This window comes from Polypterus senegalus, chromosome 5 (genome assembly GCF_016835505.1).
Source record: "Polypterus senegalus isolate Bchr_013 chromosome 5, ASM1683550v1, whole genome shotgun sequence".
Classification (NCBI taxonomy): Eukaryota; Metazoa; Chordata; class Cladistia; order Polypteriformes; family Polypteridae; genus Polypterus; species Polypterus senegalus.
This window is the reverse complement of record NC_053158.1, coordinates 205454401-205470895: the sequence shown is the minus strand read 5'-3', so window position 1 is coordinate 205470895 and position 16495 is coordinate 205454401. Positions and strand designations below refer to the sequence as shown.

At 43.2% G+C, this 16495-nt stretch overlaps 1 protein-coding gene across 3 annotated transcripts in view; it reads right to left on the bottom strand.

The window, feature by feature from the left end:
* Positions 1-16495, bottom strand: part of LOC120529827 (phosphatase and actin regulator 1-like) — a 269957-nt gene that overhangs the window by 167929 nt on the left and 85533 nt on the right. The window contains exon 1 of one of the 3 annotated variants that reach the window (XM_039754016.1): positions 13165-13387. The exons of the other annotated variants lie outside the window; for them this stretch is intronic. The gene's annotated coding sequence lies outside the window, so the exon portion shown is untranslated. Of the gene's footprint in view, positions 1-13164; positions 13388-16495 lie in introns of those variants that run through there. 3 annotated transcript variants of the gene reach the window in all.

Here is a 16495-nt window from a genome sequence, read left to right as displayed (position 1 = left end):
TTTAAAAGCCAACACCACGCATTTCCATTATGACTCGAGCACCTTTGAAAAGTGATTAAAAAAAAGAAGGTTCCACCAGGCCTGAACCTTCCCTAGCCTGCCTAGAACAGACCTCACTTTAGGCAGCCTGACCCTAAATCCACAGGCAGGCTACAGCCTATACAGGCTCAAAAAGGGAACAGTTCAAAAATACCTAAAATAGGATTTAAAACATTAGAAAATGGGGGTAATCTGGACAAGAGCAGGCCATTCAGCACAACACGAGTCCTCTACATGTAATCCACAATTACATTTTCACTAAAAAACAAGAAAGAGAGGAAGCGCTAACTTCTGTCTAGAGAGACAAACCAAACATGGAGTCTTTAGAAATTACACATTTCTTTTAAATAATTCAAAGCAGAATGAAAATGGCAGAAAGGCAGCGCACGGCAAACAAGTCCAAGTCTACAATCCAGAAATCAGAAACCAAAAATTAAAAAAAATGAAGCAATAAATTCAGAACCCGAAAAGAAATATTGACAGGGAAAAAAGTGCCAATGACGCGTTGAAGGATCACACAATATGCCAGCTGAGGCTGAGGGCAGGGCTTCAGCTCTGACATCACACTGGCCCCACCTCCTCAGGTTAACACTCCCAAAACACAAGGAACACAGAAGGACATGTCAATCATAAGTAATAAAAAAATAAATAAACACAACATCTGTAGACGTCTGAGAGCAGCGTGAATGCTGAACGTACAAAAGCAACGAACAGCGGAGTCATTGGAAATAAACAGGAAAGACAGAATAATGAAGTCAGGAGTAGAAAGAGAAAATAAGAAGGTGAAAAGCAACACCATGAGGTACCTGCAAAGGCGAGAGGACCTCGAATAGTAGAAGGAATGTGGAAGATCTGCCGTGAGATGTAGGTGGGGCAGTCAATGAAGGTCTACCCTGGGGGCATTAAGAGAAAAAACAGGTGTGCAAGATGGGGGGAAAAGCTGAGTGAGGGACAAGGAGGCTTCAGAAGAGACAGAAGTTCTATTTATCAGAGTCTGACAAGGACTCGGAAGAAATCCATAAACTTACGTCCCTGTTTCATGGACTTTAAGAAGGAGTTTGACTCTGGATGGCATGGAGGGCCACGAGAGAAGGTGATGAGAGCAATAATAGGTATAAGAAAGGTGGGCACAGAATGAAGAATGCTGATCTATCTATCTATCTATCTATCTATCTATCTATCTATCTATCTATCTATCTATCTATCTATCTATCTATCTTTCTATTCTGCACGTGGCCTTGCAGTTACCAGGTGTGCTCAGCAGGTGGCACCACTGGCCATTTTTGTTCTGCTGCATTTGGCTTTTTCAAACACCACAGAGTTCCTGAATACTCAGGATATTCCATTTACCTTTGGATAAATAAGATCAGGAATACCATCAGAAAGAGCCATTTAATCACTGGAGCAATCAAACTAACAAAAATAAAAATACAACAAGATGACCACAGGATGCTGGAGCCAAATGATGTAACCAGAGCTGCAAATAATGAGGTTGGGAAGACCACCCTGGAAAATGAATCACCTCAGATTTCAGCCTGGTCAGGAAAAACATCCACACATGAAGGTCTCGTTATGGTGATATCTTACTTGAAGGACCCACTCAGTTGCCTACCTTAAAAACAGCTAATAATGATACGGGAAATACAAACAGAGTAAGCAGTTCAAGTTAAGAACATTAAAGAGATAACTTCATCACTGGAGCAAATCAGGAATTAAAGGGCTAAGACGCAACAAGTAAGCTTGTTATATAAATCATCTTGTAATCTTAAAGCTAGTGGACGGAAACTCCCAAAAAAAAAAACCAACAGCTGTGATGGTGAAGAGAAAAAACATCAACAAATACAGATTGTGATTTGTAAAAAAAAAAGATGCTGATAGATAGATAGAGAGAGAGAGAGAGAGAGAGATAAATAGATAGAGTGAAAGGCACTATATAATAGATAGATAGATAGATAGATAGATAGATAGATAGATAGATAGATAGATAGATAGATAGATAGATAGATAGAATTTATTTTTTGCATAGCCCAAAATCACACAAGGAGTGCCCCAGTGGACTAGATACAGTGGTGTGAAAAACTATTTGCCCCCTTCCTGATTTCTTATTCTTTTGCATGTTTGTCACACAAAATGTTTCTGATCATCAAACACATTTAACCATTAGTCAAATATAACACAAGTAAACACAAAATGCAGTGTTTAAATGATGGTTTTTATTATTTAGAGAGAAAAAAATATCCAAACCTACTTGGCCCTGTGTGAAAAAGTAATTGCCCCCTGAACCTAATAACTGGTTGGCCCACCCTTAGCAGCAATAACTGCAATCAAGCGTTTTGATAACTTGCAATGAGTCTTTTACAGAGCTCTGGAGGAATTGTGGCCCACTCATCTTTGCAGAATTGTTGTAATTCAGCTTTATTTGAGGGTTTTCTAGCATGAAGCGCCTTTTTAAGGTCATGCAGGTCATAGCATCTCAATTGGATTCAGGTCAGGACTTTGACTAGGCCACTCCAAAGTCTTCATTTTGTTTTTCTTCAGCCATTCAGAGGTGGATTTGCTGGTGTGTTTTGGGTCATTGTCCTGTTGCAGCACCCAAGATCGCTTCAGCTTGAGTTGACGAACAGATGGCCGGACATTCTCCTTCAGGATTTTTTGGTAGACAGTAGAATTCATGGTTCCATCTATCACAGCAAGCCTTCCAGGTCCTGAAGCAGCAAAACAACCCCAGACCATCACACTACCACCACCATATTTTACTGTTGGTATGATGTTCTTTTTCTGAAATCCTGTGTTCCTTTTACGCCAGATGTAACGGGACATTTGCCTTCCAAAAAGTTCAACTTTTGTCTCATCATCCATCCATCCATTTTCTAACCCGTTGAATCCGAACAGGGTCACGGGGGTCTGCCGGAGCCAATCCCAGCCAACACAGGGCACAAGGCAGGAACCAATCCTGGGCAGGGTGCCAACCCACCGCAGGACACACACAAACACACCCACACACCAAGCACACACTATGGCCAATTTAGAATCGCCAATCCACCTAACCTGCATGTCTTTGGATTGTGGGAGGAAACCGAGCGCCCGGAGGAAACCCACGCAGACACGGGAGAACATGCAAACTCCACAGGGAGGACCCGGGAAGCGAACCCGGGTCTCCTAACTGCGAGGCAGCAGCGCTACCACTGCACCACCGTGCCGCCCTTTGTCTCATCAGTCCACAAGGTATTTTCCCAAAAGTCTTGGCAATCATTGAGATGTTTCTTCGCAAAATTGAGACGAGTCCTAATGTTCTTTTTGCTTAACAGTGGTTTGCGTCTTGGAAATCTGCCATGCAGGCCGTTTTGCCCAGTCTCTTTCTTATGGTGGAGTCGTGAACACTGACCTTAATTGAGGCAAGTGAGGCCTGCAGTTCTTTAGACGTTGTCCTGGGGTCTTTTGTGACCTCTCGGATGAGTCGCCTCTGCGCTCTTGGGGTCATTTTGGTCGGCCGGCCACTCGTGGGAATGTTCACCACTGTTCCATGTTTTGCCATTTGTGGATAATGGCTCTCACTGTGGTTCGCTGGAGTCCCAAAGCTTTAGAAATGGCTTTATAACCTTTACCAGACTGATAGATCTCAATTACTTCTGTTCTCATTTGTTCCTGAATTTCTTTGGATCTTGGCATGATGTCTAGCTTTTGAGGTGCTTTTGGTCGACTTCTCTGTGTCAGGCAGCTCCTATTGAAGTGATTTCTTGATTGAAACAGGTGTGGCAGTAATCAGGAAATTGAACTCAGGTGTGATACACCACAGGTAGGTTAGTTTTTAATAAGGGGGCAATTACTTTTTCACACAGGGCCATGTAGGTTTGGATTTTTTTTCTCCCTAAATAATAAAACCATCATTTAAAACTGCATTTTGTGTTTACTTGTGTTATATTTGACTAATGGTTAAATGCGTTTGATGATCAGAAACATTTTGTGTGACAAACATGCAAAAGAATAAGAAATCAGAAAGGGGGCAAATAGTTTTTCACACCACTGTAGATAGATAGGGTATATGGGTGGGCATCCTGGTGGGGATGAGTCAAGGTTCCTTAGCTGGGTGGGAGGACAGCCCTTTAACAGTACAAGAAATGTGATGAAGATCATCTTGCTTCAGACATAAGACAGGAAGAAACTTCCAGAGCGGCAGTGGGTGGGTACCCTGGATTTCCCACAGGGTTGCACCAAGGAACAATATTTGTTTGGGAGGCCAGGATAGTAGAAGGTCAGGGGGAGAAAACCTGGTAGGACTTCATGCTCCCCTGACTCACTAGATGGCAGCCTCCCTGGGTGACTCTACCTGTGTGGACACCCGCAAGGCACCCTGGGAACTGTAGTCCTATGGTGCAGCCTTGTTGGGTTCTGTGGGTGCCACCAGAGGGTGCTGCAGGGATCCATTATCCCTACATTGTGGGACTTCCATCTGAATCACTTCCATCAGGCTAAGCCCCTAATACTGGCAGTATTCGCGGATCCAACTTCCTCCATTTGCGTTGGAGTTGGTTGGAAGAGGACCAAGCTCACATGGGAGAGAAAGAGAACTGTAGGGTCCTTTTTTATGTCCTCAGCCCCATGTTGCCATGTCTGAGACCACTTCACATTTGCGTGTCCTCGCTGCTGGTGTTCCCCCACAGTATGTATCCAGTACCGCGGCAGTAACTGAACCCTCAATAACCCCTGGGCATTTCACAACTGTGCCACCCAGAACAAGTGTAACTTGTGGTGCCAGGAGGGATAATCTCAGGAAAAGCACAAACTACAAAGGCATTCATTAAATAAATCAATGCAAGTGATTCACAGCAGAATATTCCAGAAGACTGCTGGGCCGTTTGTCCTATTTCCTCATCTCATCTCCCTGCTCCAGTCTTGCTAATGTGTCCTTATCTACTGCTAGCTGGTGAGGTCCAGGGGGGCTCAAGTTCTCAAAAACATCTCTTTGGACCCATTAAACATGTGAAAATTAGAAATGAAAGGAGTCAATCGGCAAGAAGGGGAAAAAAATGAAGATCTGCATTAAATGAAATAATTGGCCAAGAGCCGTTTGGTCTTGAAGAGTTCACAGTCTGACACGAGACCCCCGATCTCAAACGGAACACACCACCATACCAAGTGCGTGATGACCTGGCGAGTCTGAACCCCTCCTGGGATCTTTTTTTGGGGCTTCATGGGGCTCCTTCTACTTTTTCCAGAATGTTGAGAGGCTCCTGTCCAAGGATGATGTGACACTCGGACCCCCCTCCGCATACTCTGGGATTTATTTAACTGGGTTACTAAAGTATAACTTTAGATTTGCCAGCTGCCATCATGTCTCTAGTGATGCCACTGAAATTAATGGTGTCTTTGTAATATAAATGATTTGGTCCCCTTGGGGGGGGCTTCCATCTTTACACTGCAGTTCAGAGTACTGTTGTTAGTGTGACTCCAGTTTATGAGAGCGGGCACAGACGTGAGGTGGTCTTGAAAATCCTTCTGGTATAACCATACCCAACTGGACTCAGATGATTAATGAATGAAAGCTGATAACCAAATGAGGGGCTCCTGTATTTCTGATTCCAAAGGACGTTAATGGCAGGTGGTCTCCCAGGACAATCTGCATGGATGTCAGCAGTGAAAGGTGCATGGAAATTCTGCTGGGGCCACGCAGACCTGGGAGATGGGCACCATCAGCAGTGATGAAGCCATTAATGTGTGTGTGTGTGTGTCTGGGTGTGTGTGTGTGGCAGGGGGGTCCAGGGTTCCAGAGAGAGAGAGATACTCTAGCAGACTGATCGGGAGATCAAGGCGTTAATTTAGTTCCAAAAAATGTCAAAAATGGGGGATCACACCACATGAGAGGTCTTCCATTTTGTATCTTACATCTTGTTGAGGTGCAAGGTGGCACTAACCCAGTGATGCCACAGGTGGCGCTATGACCAAATCCTGGCAAAGGTGGCCAAGGCATTGGAGAGATGCAGGATAGCAATGTCCCAGAAACAGTAAAGCCCACTTACAGAATGTTCATCAAGCCAGGCAGCGCCATGCAAGCACCCAAAGAAAGACCACCGAACAAACTCCAGCCAGGTAATGAGTGGGATACACAGGTGGACCGACTGACATAATAGTAAATATACTCTGGCCAGACATTGCAATGGGGTCTGCAGCACAGAACCATGCCATCCCCTCAGAAGAAAGCAAGGCTGTAGCCAATGAGAAAAAACTTCTCAGGTGCACCCAAGCTGGCAGCGTAGTGCGAATACTCTGGCTGGAAAATCAGCATCTGCCCCATAGAAGTTGGGTGCCAGGGTTTAGTTAGCAAAGCAACGTTTTGGCTTCTCCGTGGCATTGGCATGATGGGGTCAAACCTGCAGAAAGTAGTAAAGGAGCCTAGGAAAGGAGGGAGAGAAAGGCAACTACTAGCTGTCACTTTGGAGAAGAACAGCAATGAAAGGACAGTTGCGGAGGTGGCAGGGAGATGTCCCCAGAGTGCCACAGCCTCCCCTCACAGGCAGACGTACTGGAGTAGGGGGCAAAACATCTGTGAACAGAGTCCTCCAGCTGACCACCCTGCAGCTAATCTAACAACACCAGAGGAGGTGCAGCAGGCAGACACGTCTAACCTGTGTGACACATTGGATCTAACTGAGGTGACAATTGGCTTGCTGTCTGTTGTATGAAAGGAAGGTCGATTATTATTTCATTTGTGCACAGCAGCACCATCTGCTGGAAAATGGGGGAAGTACAGGGCCCCTTTGTAGTATTATTATTATTATTATTATTAGTTGAGGAAGTGTAGGGTCCCTTTGTATTATTATTATTATTATTGGGGAAATTCAGGGCCACTTTGCATCATTATTATTATTATTATTATTATTATTATTATTATTATTGGGGAAATGCAGGGCCACTATGTATTATTATTATTATTATTATTATTATTATTATTATTATTAGTAGTAGTAGTTAAGGAAGTGCAGGACCCCTCTGTATTATTATTATTATTATTATTATTATTATTATTATAAGGAAGTTCAGGGCCCCTCTGTATTATTATTATTATTATTATTATTATTATTATTGTTATTATTATTAGTTAAGAAGTGCAGGGCCCTCTGTGTTATTATTATTATTATTATTATTATTATTATTATTATTATTATTATTAGTTAAGGAAGTTCAGGGCCCTCTGTGTTATTATTATTATTATTATTATTATTATTATTATTATTATGTATTTGCCTGATGCTTTTATCCAAAGCGACTTACAACATTTAAGATACAATTGGTCTCTTTTCTTTTATTTTTCCAATTCAAGCAAAGGCAGATGGGTTCCTTGTCTTCAAATAATTATTTGAGTTTGGGGTTTCTAATGCCAAGGAATCTACTGGTTATATTATTTTTTTATCTTGCATTTTTCTTATTATAATTATTATTAGCCAGCTAGAGAAAGAGTGAAGGCGGTGCGGTTAGGGGTCCCGCGCTCTAGGGACGGATTGTACCCAGTGATTGTGCTGAGGAGTGGGCTCATTCGAGGGGGCCATTCTCTCCAGAGATTCGAGGGACGACTGCGTGGGCATAAAGAATGACAACCGACTGACAAGAGGACAGCCGAGCCCGAGTGGTCTGGCAGACGCCGACAGAGGCAGCTAAGATGGGGGTCAGGAGTGAGAGGACCGCGGCTGCTGAAGTCTCTCCATCTGAACAAGTGATGGCTGAGCTGGAAGACGTGGAAGGAGTTGGGCTCGCCTCGCATGGCCCAGTGTCTGGTGGCTTTTATTCTCATTGTTAGCCTGGTTTTAAGCATTTGGATTTTTTTCCCTGTCTTTATGGATTATTTCTGATTTTTGAGATCTGCATTTTTGGACACAAACTGTTTTTAACTTTTTGTATTGTTAATAAAAGCACTTTTTCACTTTGCACCATCTCTTTGCTTAGCTTGTGTTTTGTCCCCATCTGTCCACTCATTCAGTTATGTTATCAACGGCATCGGGTTCAAGAGGCTACCAAAAACCTGGAAGAGGGAGTCCAGAGCCATCTGGAGACTTCCTCTCAGCAGCCTCTATGGTGGTCCTGATGGCTTTCTTCTTGCCAGTGATGCCAAGTAGAGGGTGGGCTGCAGAATGAGCAACCAGAAATACCCCTGCAGCCTACTTTAGTGGACTTCTGACAAGCTTTCTAGCCTTCTAGCAGGGCTGGTCCACCAGCTCCTGGTTCTTAAACCTGCCACTTCAGCTCATTTGCCTCCTCCATGCGATGCTCAAAGGGGACACCCTGCTTTTCGAGGTCATGGATGGGGTCTTGAAGGCATTAAGAAGGGCAAGGTTGGGTCGTGAGGAAAAATAAATATTTAGGAACCCCTGCTTTAGGACATTCTGACAAGGAGAACATTTAAGTCAGGAGAACTCAAGACCACCATGCAGTATTGTTGTATTTCCAGTAGTTGATTAATAACACAAGCCTGTAACTGGGATGATCCTGGAGAGAATTCCAATTCCCAGCTGAATCAGCACCAGAGAAGGAAGGCGCAGTGCAATCTCTCACAATATATTGGATTTATGTGCGAGGAATGAAAGGGAGGATAAACCAAGAAATTAAATGTTAGTCAAACTACAAGGCCATGAAATCAGGAAAACCAAAAACTGGGGGGGAATGGGGTCTGGATTGTTTACCAGAATACTAAAAACAAAAGGCACTTAACTCTTAGAATGAATCCGTAAACTTGGATGAATTCTAACATGTGGCGCACAGAGTGTCCTGGTTTGGCAGGATAAACAGATAACTAGTTTATAGAACAAACCGGGAGATGCGGGCAAAAGGCAAAACAAACAAAAATAAAAATAAACCGAAACCCAGACGACAGGCAAAATACACAATCAAGAAACAGGAAAGAAGTCGTCAGCCGGGCAGGACTTGAACAGTAATCACACGAAGAAGTCAATAATGTAGATAAGGTTTACATCTGCAGATCAGATAAGGCTCAGAGCAAAAAGATTCTTCCCATCTGCAGATTAATTCAAACGTCACGACCCCTAGGAACAATGGCACACAAAATGGTTTCCCTAAGAGGACAAAGCTACAAAAACTCAAACTTCAGCCTCAAATCATGACACAGAGCACGTCATGTGACAGCACTTCTGGGACACGCCCCTAGCAACACTTTGTTGTGCCACAGCAACGTCTGCTCCTGTTAAAAACAAAACGGCATGATGGGAAAATTCAACACAAGGCTGTAAACAATGTGAGGAAAATATTTTCCAAAGAGACAAAATCTGGCAAAAGCCGTCTTACTTTATTCATAAGAAATGTAAAGATTTACTTTATGAGGTCCCAAGCAGACAAGAATAGTCACTCGAAATATTTCCATCCATCCATCCATTATCCAATCCACTATATCTTAACTACAGGGTCATGGGGGTCTGCTGGAGCCAATCCCAGCCAACACAGGGCACAAGGCAGGAAACAAACCCTGGGCAGGGCGCCAACCCACCGCAGGGCACACACACACACCAAGCACACACTAGGGACAATTTAGAATCACCAATGAACCTAACCTGCATGTCTTTGGACTGTGGGAGGAAACCGGAAATCCACACAGACACGGGGAAAACATGCAAACTCCACGCAGGGAGGACCCGGGAAGTGAACCCAGGGTGCCACCGTGCCGCCTGTGCCAAATATTTCAAATATTAAAATGTATGTTTCAATTTAAATGTTTCAAGTCCACATTTTCTTGCTCCTAATAGAAAATTGTCATTTGTCACCATATGATGGAGGTCTATAGAGGGCTAGTAAAGGATTGAAAATCAAAAATAACCTCAAATTCATAATCACTGACCTTGAATTACTCTAAAACGACACCCCACATGCTCATGTTTGACATTTGTCACTTTTAGTCTTGTTTGAGGGGTCTAGGACCACCAGTAAAGGTATCAATAAATCAAAAATAGGAGCAAATTCATGATTGACAGCCTTGAAAATGACATGAAATGACACTCCACGTGTCCGCATCGCCGATCCCCATTTAACTTTGACCCCTCATACTCTATTACGGGGTGAACCCCTGGGGTCCGCTGCTGTGGCCTGCACCACTTTCAAGATCTTCTGAACCTTGGTGCTGCAGACACCTATGGCTTTGCTTTTTATCATAAGGGTATAATATTCCACGCAAAAGAGTCTTCAAAATGGCCTAACAATGAGGGGTCTTCTGTTCTCGAAAGGCCAAAAAGAAGGGGGAACCCCACAAAGTTTGACGTCTGGCATGAGTAGACATCAAGATGAGTCAGATGCATGTCACGTGTGGGGGTGTTCTGGTGTCACTGAGTCAGGAGGCTTCAGATGACAAAAGCTGAAGTGACCTCCCAGCGTTCAGAAGGAATTCTTATAAGCACAATGATGCCATCTTCAGAATCCTTGTGGTTCAAAATATCGAAAAAAAACAAAAAAAACAAAAAGTGAAGCTGAAAAAAAAAAGTGAAAAAGACCACAATGACAATATGCAAATATTGCTCATTACAATTCATTAATTAAAACTCCATGAAGTGTACCTGGAGCACTCATACTGTAAGGGTGTCTCTTTAGTATTGCTGTGTATTTAAATTGACTTCCCATTTAATCTTATTTTAGCGTTTATATAATAATTCTGCACATTCCCTCTGTTATCCATTTGGTCCCCTATAATTGTGTTTGTCTTGTCCCATCATAAGACCCTGTAGCCTACTGTGGATACCTAAAATGGTGCACAGACACAAGGAGCTGCCCTCACAGAACAAGCTGTCAGCTAATGAGGATAAAGGCCCACAAGAACATGGGGGTGGGCACCACAGCTGAAAGTCAGGGGGCACACATCCACCTCCAAGGAGCCCGCAGTGCCCGTCTCTTTTTGAGATGAGGGTGAGGAAGGTGAAGAATTGTAATCAATGCACTCCAACTATGGAGTCTCAACTCTGAAAACACCATAAGAGCGCCTGCCTCACAGGGAGGGCCACTGTGCCACCATGATGTGCGCTGCACACACATGAGGGCAGTGAACTGCTGCATGGAGACAAGGCAGAAATCCTCCCTGATGCCACCCTGGACTGGCACTCGGTCTCAGCTGGGTGTTTGAGGAAACCACCTTAGGAAAGATCAGAAGGCCACTTGAAGGGCACCAGAAAAGAGAAAGTGGGTGCTAGATAAGCAGCTATGAAAGGCACTATATAATACAGAGATAGATTGACGAATGGCACAATACAGTGTGAGTGTTGGATAATAAAAAAAGAACAGACAGATAGATGTGATGAGGTACGATACAAAGATAGATTGATGAAGGACACCTTAAAAAAACATAAGAGATACAGACATGAGGCCAATATACATGTGTTACACTCACAGCACACGCCCAGGCCCTGACCTGCCGCTCTCTCCAGGAAAATCCCAGAAAACGCTTCTGGGGGCAGAGATGGTCACTGAAACTCCTGGGGCCATCAGCCTCCTCTAACTCCCCTACTGGCCCCCTTGTCTCTACAGTCCTGATGCCACTGCAGACACCTTGTGTAACGGCCGAGGGCCACATACAGCATCGTACAGTGTGCGGTAAGGCGTCACCCTGCTGTCACCTGTTCATCTTGGGAATTAGTGACAAATTAGTACATGCCACTCTCACCAGCACCCTCCAGCCGCTCCTCCAGTTCCTATCTCAGAATTCCTGAAGTAAGACTTCCAGGGCATTTTAATTTAACAGACCCTGCAATGCTGGTCTCTGCCTGGCACCACACCTATCAATCTATCTCTTATATAGTCTATCTATTTATCATATAGTGCCTTTCATATCTTTCTACCTATCAAATTTCACCTTTCACTTTCTCTATCTATGTGTCTATTATACGGTACAGTGGATGTCCTATCTATTTATCTTGTAGTATCTTGCACTTCTATTCATTTGCATATTATATAGTGGCGCTCACACCTGTAATATAATGACTTTCAAATCTATCCATCTGTGTTTTATAAAAGACAGTTGCTATCTATAAATCTATGTATTTATTTCTCTATTATATATAGCCTTTTAAATGTACTGTATCTATTTATCTATTAAATACTGCAGTGCTTTTCACATCTGTTGTATATTGCTTTTGTAGCTATCTATCATATGGTGCTTTATACACCTATGCATTTTATAAATTGCCATTCCTATCTATCTATCTATCTATCTATCTATCTATCTATCTATCTATCTACTATATAGTGCCTTTCATTCTATCTATCTATCTATCTATCTATCTATCTATCTATCTATCTATCTATCTATCTGTTATATAGTGACTTTCATTCTATCTATCTATTTAAATATAATTTATACAGTAGTGCCTTTCATTCTGTCTACCTATCTATTTATCGATCTATTATGTAGTGCCTTTCATATCTATCTATCTATCTATCTATCTATCTATCTATCTATCTATCTATCTGTGTGTCTGGGTGTCTGGGTGTCTGGGTGTCTGTCTGTCTGTCTATGCAGTATTAGCTCATCAGCCGCAGGCTCAGAAGCCACTTTTTCTAAAACAACGCATTCCTTAATGATATTTGATTTGACTCAAGTAGACAAATGACTGCCGTCTTCCTAAGGAGAGGCTCTGATCCAACATTCAGTAATGAAGAAAGAAACAGTTGTGCTTCCGAATGAAACCCAAGCAAGAAAGAGCAGGCAGCTGCGGAGTCGGATTGCGTTGTCGTTGCTCACGCCGCGCCGCGCACTCCCTCGTACAACAGGCTGCATTTTCGTTTGCTCAGTTCGCTGACATGCTGATAGATGACAGAGTTCATGGGGGGCCAGTGGTGAACAATCTTTACACACACACCCACAGTCACGAACACACACGCACACACATACACTTGCATTGTCTGATAATCACAGAAAAGGGAAAATATTTTGCACAAATAATTAAGATAAAAAAAAATTGTATGCCAGAGATCTGCCCATGTCAGCACTCAGTTGCCCGCTCTCTAGCAGATGGACGGCCTTTTCCTTTGAACATTACAAGCATTAAGCAGCTAGTCAAGCCCAAGCAGAACAACATTTTAAAAAAGAATAAAGAAAAGAAAAAAAGCAAAGCACAACAAACAAAACCCGTTGTCATCACCTACCTCTGCAGTGAGAGCCCACAGCCCGGCGTCTCTCCGAGAGCCTCACAGAGCGAGCGGGCGCATTGCTAGAAAGATCAGCACGCGAAACGCAACACAGTCTGAGGAACGGGGGGCCCCGCCGACTGCACTTCAGCCGCACGATGGAGGGCCTCTGCTCGGTGATCGGTGGGTAGTGCTGTCTGCGAGATGAAAGGGCGAGATGAGCCGTGTTCTTGGAGAGCAGACATGGGCTGTGGCGGCACTTGAGAGGCACATCTGGACCTTAGCGGGGAGCAGCTAATGACTGCGGACGACAAACAGCAGCCCGCTCTATGGGGGGTGTTTACCTGCTCTCACCGAGAAAAGAAAGAAACACTGAGTGAGAGTGTGAGAAAGTGTATGTGCGTGTGTATATACATATCCAGTATATATAGACATACATACACACTCAGTAAATACATAAATACTGTGCGTGTATATATATTTATATATACTGTACACTGTATATACACACGCACATACATAATATTATGTGAGGTGTGTATATGTATGCGTGTGTGTATGAAAAAAAATCTCTCTCTCTCTCTCTCTCTCTCTCTCTCTCTCTCTCTCTCTCTATATATATATATATATATATATATATATATATATATATATATATATATATATATATGTGTGTGTGTGTAATTTGTGCCCTGTGTTGGCTGGGATTGGCTCCAGCAGACCCCCGTGGCTCTATTGTTAGGATATAGCGGGTTGGATAATGGATGGATGGTTAAATACAGTTCAGTGTTTATTACATAGATAGATAGATAGATAGATAGATAGATAGATAGATAGATAGATAGATAGATAGATAGATAGATAGATACTATAGATACTATAGATAGCATATATGATAGATAGATATATAGATAGATAGATAGATAGATAGATAGATAGATAGATAGATAGATAGATAGATAGATATGAAAGGCACTATAGATAGATAGATAGATAGATAGATAGATATGATAGATAGATAGATAGATATGAAAGGCACTAGATAGATAGATAGATAGATAGATAGATAGATAGATAGATAGATAGATAGATATGAAAGGCACTATATGATAGATAGATAGATATTGATGGATTTCCTGCTATTTTGCAGTATTTGAAGTTGTGATAAATGGCGGTTGGTGAGAACGCCTTTACTTTTTCCTCATGTAAAATTTCCTTTTTATGTTTATTTGAATGATATTTATAACAAACTATAAAATGTCAATGTGGCCTGATGTTTGCTACACTCTTTCACTTTTATCGATGCACACCATTTATGTGAAAATCAAATCTTGATATCTCCAGATATGTTAAAAAAAGGAAAGAATATTTCCTGGGGTGTGGTTCATTTTCCATAAGACTGCATATTTTAGGATAAGGATGGGCTCCCCAGCCACACTTTATTATCCAGACAGGTAGCCAGAACAGAACAACTGATGGATTGGCCGGCAAGACGAGACAATAACTTTGTGCCCAGCCGGTATAAATTAATGGATGGAGCAGCAGAAGCAGAGAATCGGGAGTTGTCCTATCCCACATATGCTTGGTGGCAGTGGTCCTTGTATGGGAACCCAGTTGGGACACCCGCAGGGATACTTGGGACTTGAAGTTCGGAAGTGCAGCCCTGTCAGCCTCCTGGCTACCATTATAGGGTGCTTTTTTGGGGAGGATCTCCCTGCTTTTTCTGTGGTGTGGAAGCCGGGGTTTCACGGTTTTCCCCCTCCTCTAGTGAACATTACAGAGAAACTTGTTGGGCTCAGGAACACAAAGGTTGTGACATTCAAAAGTCTCACTCAGACTGTCATTTTTTTAAAATAATAAAGAAATAAAACATAACATTTTAGTCAGTTTCACAGGACCACTCTGAGCCTGTCCTAGTCTCGTACATTTCAGACCAGCTACCCAGAACACAAGTGTCAAAAGGTGGCACTCGGATGGTGATTTATTAGCTTATAGGGACATTACTGCCATGTACTGTATGTGAAAGAGAAAAAAATGAACGTATAGCCGGGGCTGGCGCCACCATTAGGGCGAATTAGGCGTTCACCCAGGGTAGACCGAGGGGGGGGTTCTCAGCCACACCAGTCAGTTACCGACCGAACAGCTAGGCGCTCTGATGGTGATTTATTAGCTTATTGGGATATTACTGCCATGTATGTGAAAGAGAAATACATGAATGTAGACCATGGAGGGGTTTGGGGGGGTCTCAGCCCCACGGATTAGCTACCAAACAGTCAGTTGGCACAATAATAAGCTTTCTCAAGGGTACAAAATAACCTAGCACTACCACTGGGTATAGCACATTTCACACTGGCATTCTGACTGAGCCCAGAATTCCTCAAGTTAGTTTCACAGGTGCCAATAGGTGGCACTCTGAGGCTGATTTATGAGCTTATAGGGACATTACTGCCATGTATGTGAAAGAGAAAAATATGAACGTATAGCCAGGGCCGGTGCCACCATTAGGGCGAATTAGGCATTCACCCAGGGCAGACGTGGAGGGGTTTGGGGGGGTCTCAGCTGCATGGGTTAGCTACCGAACAGTCGGTTGGCACACTAATAAGCTTGGCCAAGGGTGCAAAATAACCTAGCACTACCACTGGGTATAGTCCATCTCACACTGGCATTCTGACTGAGCCCAGAAATCCTCATGTTAGTTTCAAAGGTGCCGATAGGTGGCGCTCTGAGGCTGATTTATGAGCTTATAGGGACATGACTGCCATGTATGTGAAAGAGAAAAATATGAATGTAGACCATGGAGGGGTTTGGGGGGTCTCAGCCCCACGGATTAGCTACCAAACAGTAGGTTGGCACAATAATAAGCTTTCTCAAGGGTACAAAATAACCTAGCACTACCACTGGGTATAGCACATTTCACACTGGCATTCTGACTGAGCCCAGAATTCCTCAAGTTAGTTTCACAGGTGCCAATAGGTGGCGCTCTGAGGCTGATTTATGAGCTTATAGGGACATTACTGCCATGTATGTGAAAGAGAAAAATATGAATGTTTAGCCAGGGCCGGTGCCACCATTAGGGCGAATTAGGCATTCGCCTATGGTAGACCAAAGGGGGGGTTTGGGGGAGTCTCAGCCGCATGGGTTAGCTACCCAACAGTCAGTTGGCACACTAATAAGCTTGGCCAAGGGTGCAAAATAATCTGGCACCGGTACTGTGTATTTCCCACGGGCATTCTGACTGAGCAATAGAATTTCTCAAGTTGGATTCAAAGGTGCCAATAGGTGGCTCTCTGATGCTGATTTATTGGTTTAAAAGGCTGTCACTGTCACAAAACATAACATTATAGCCCAT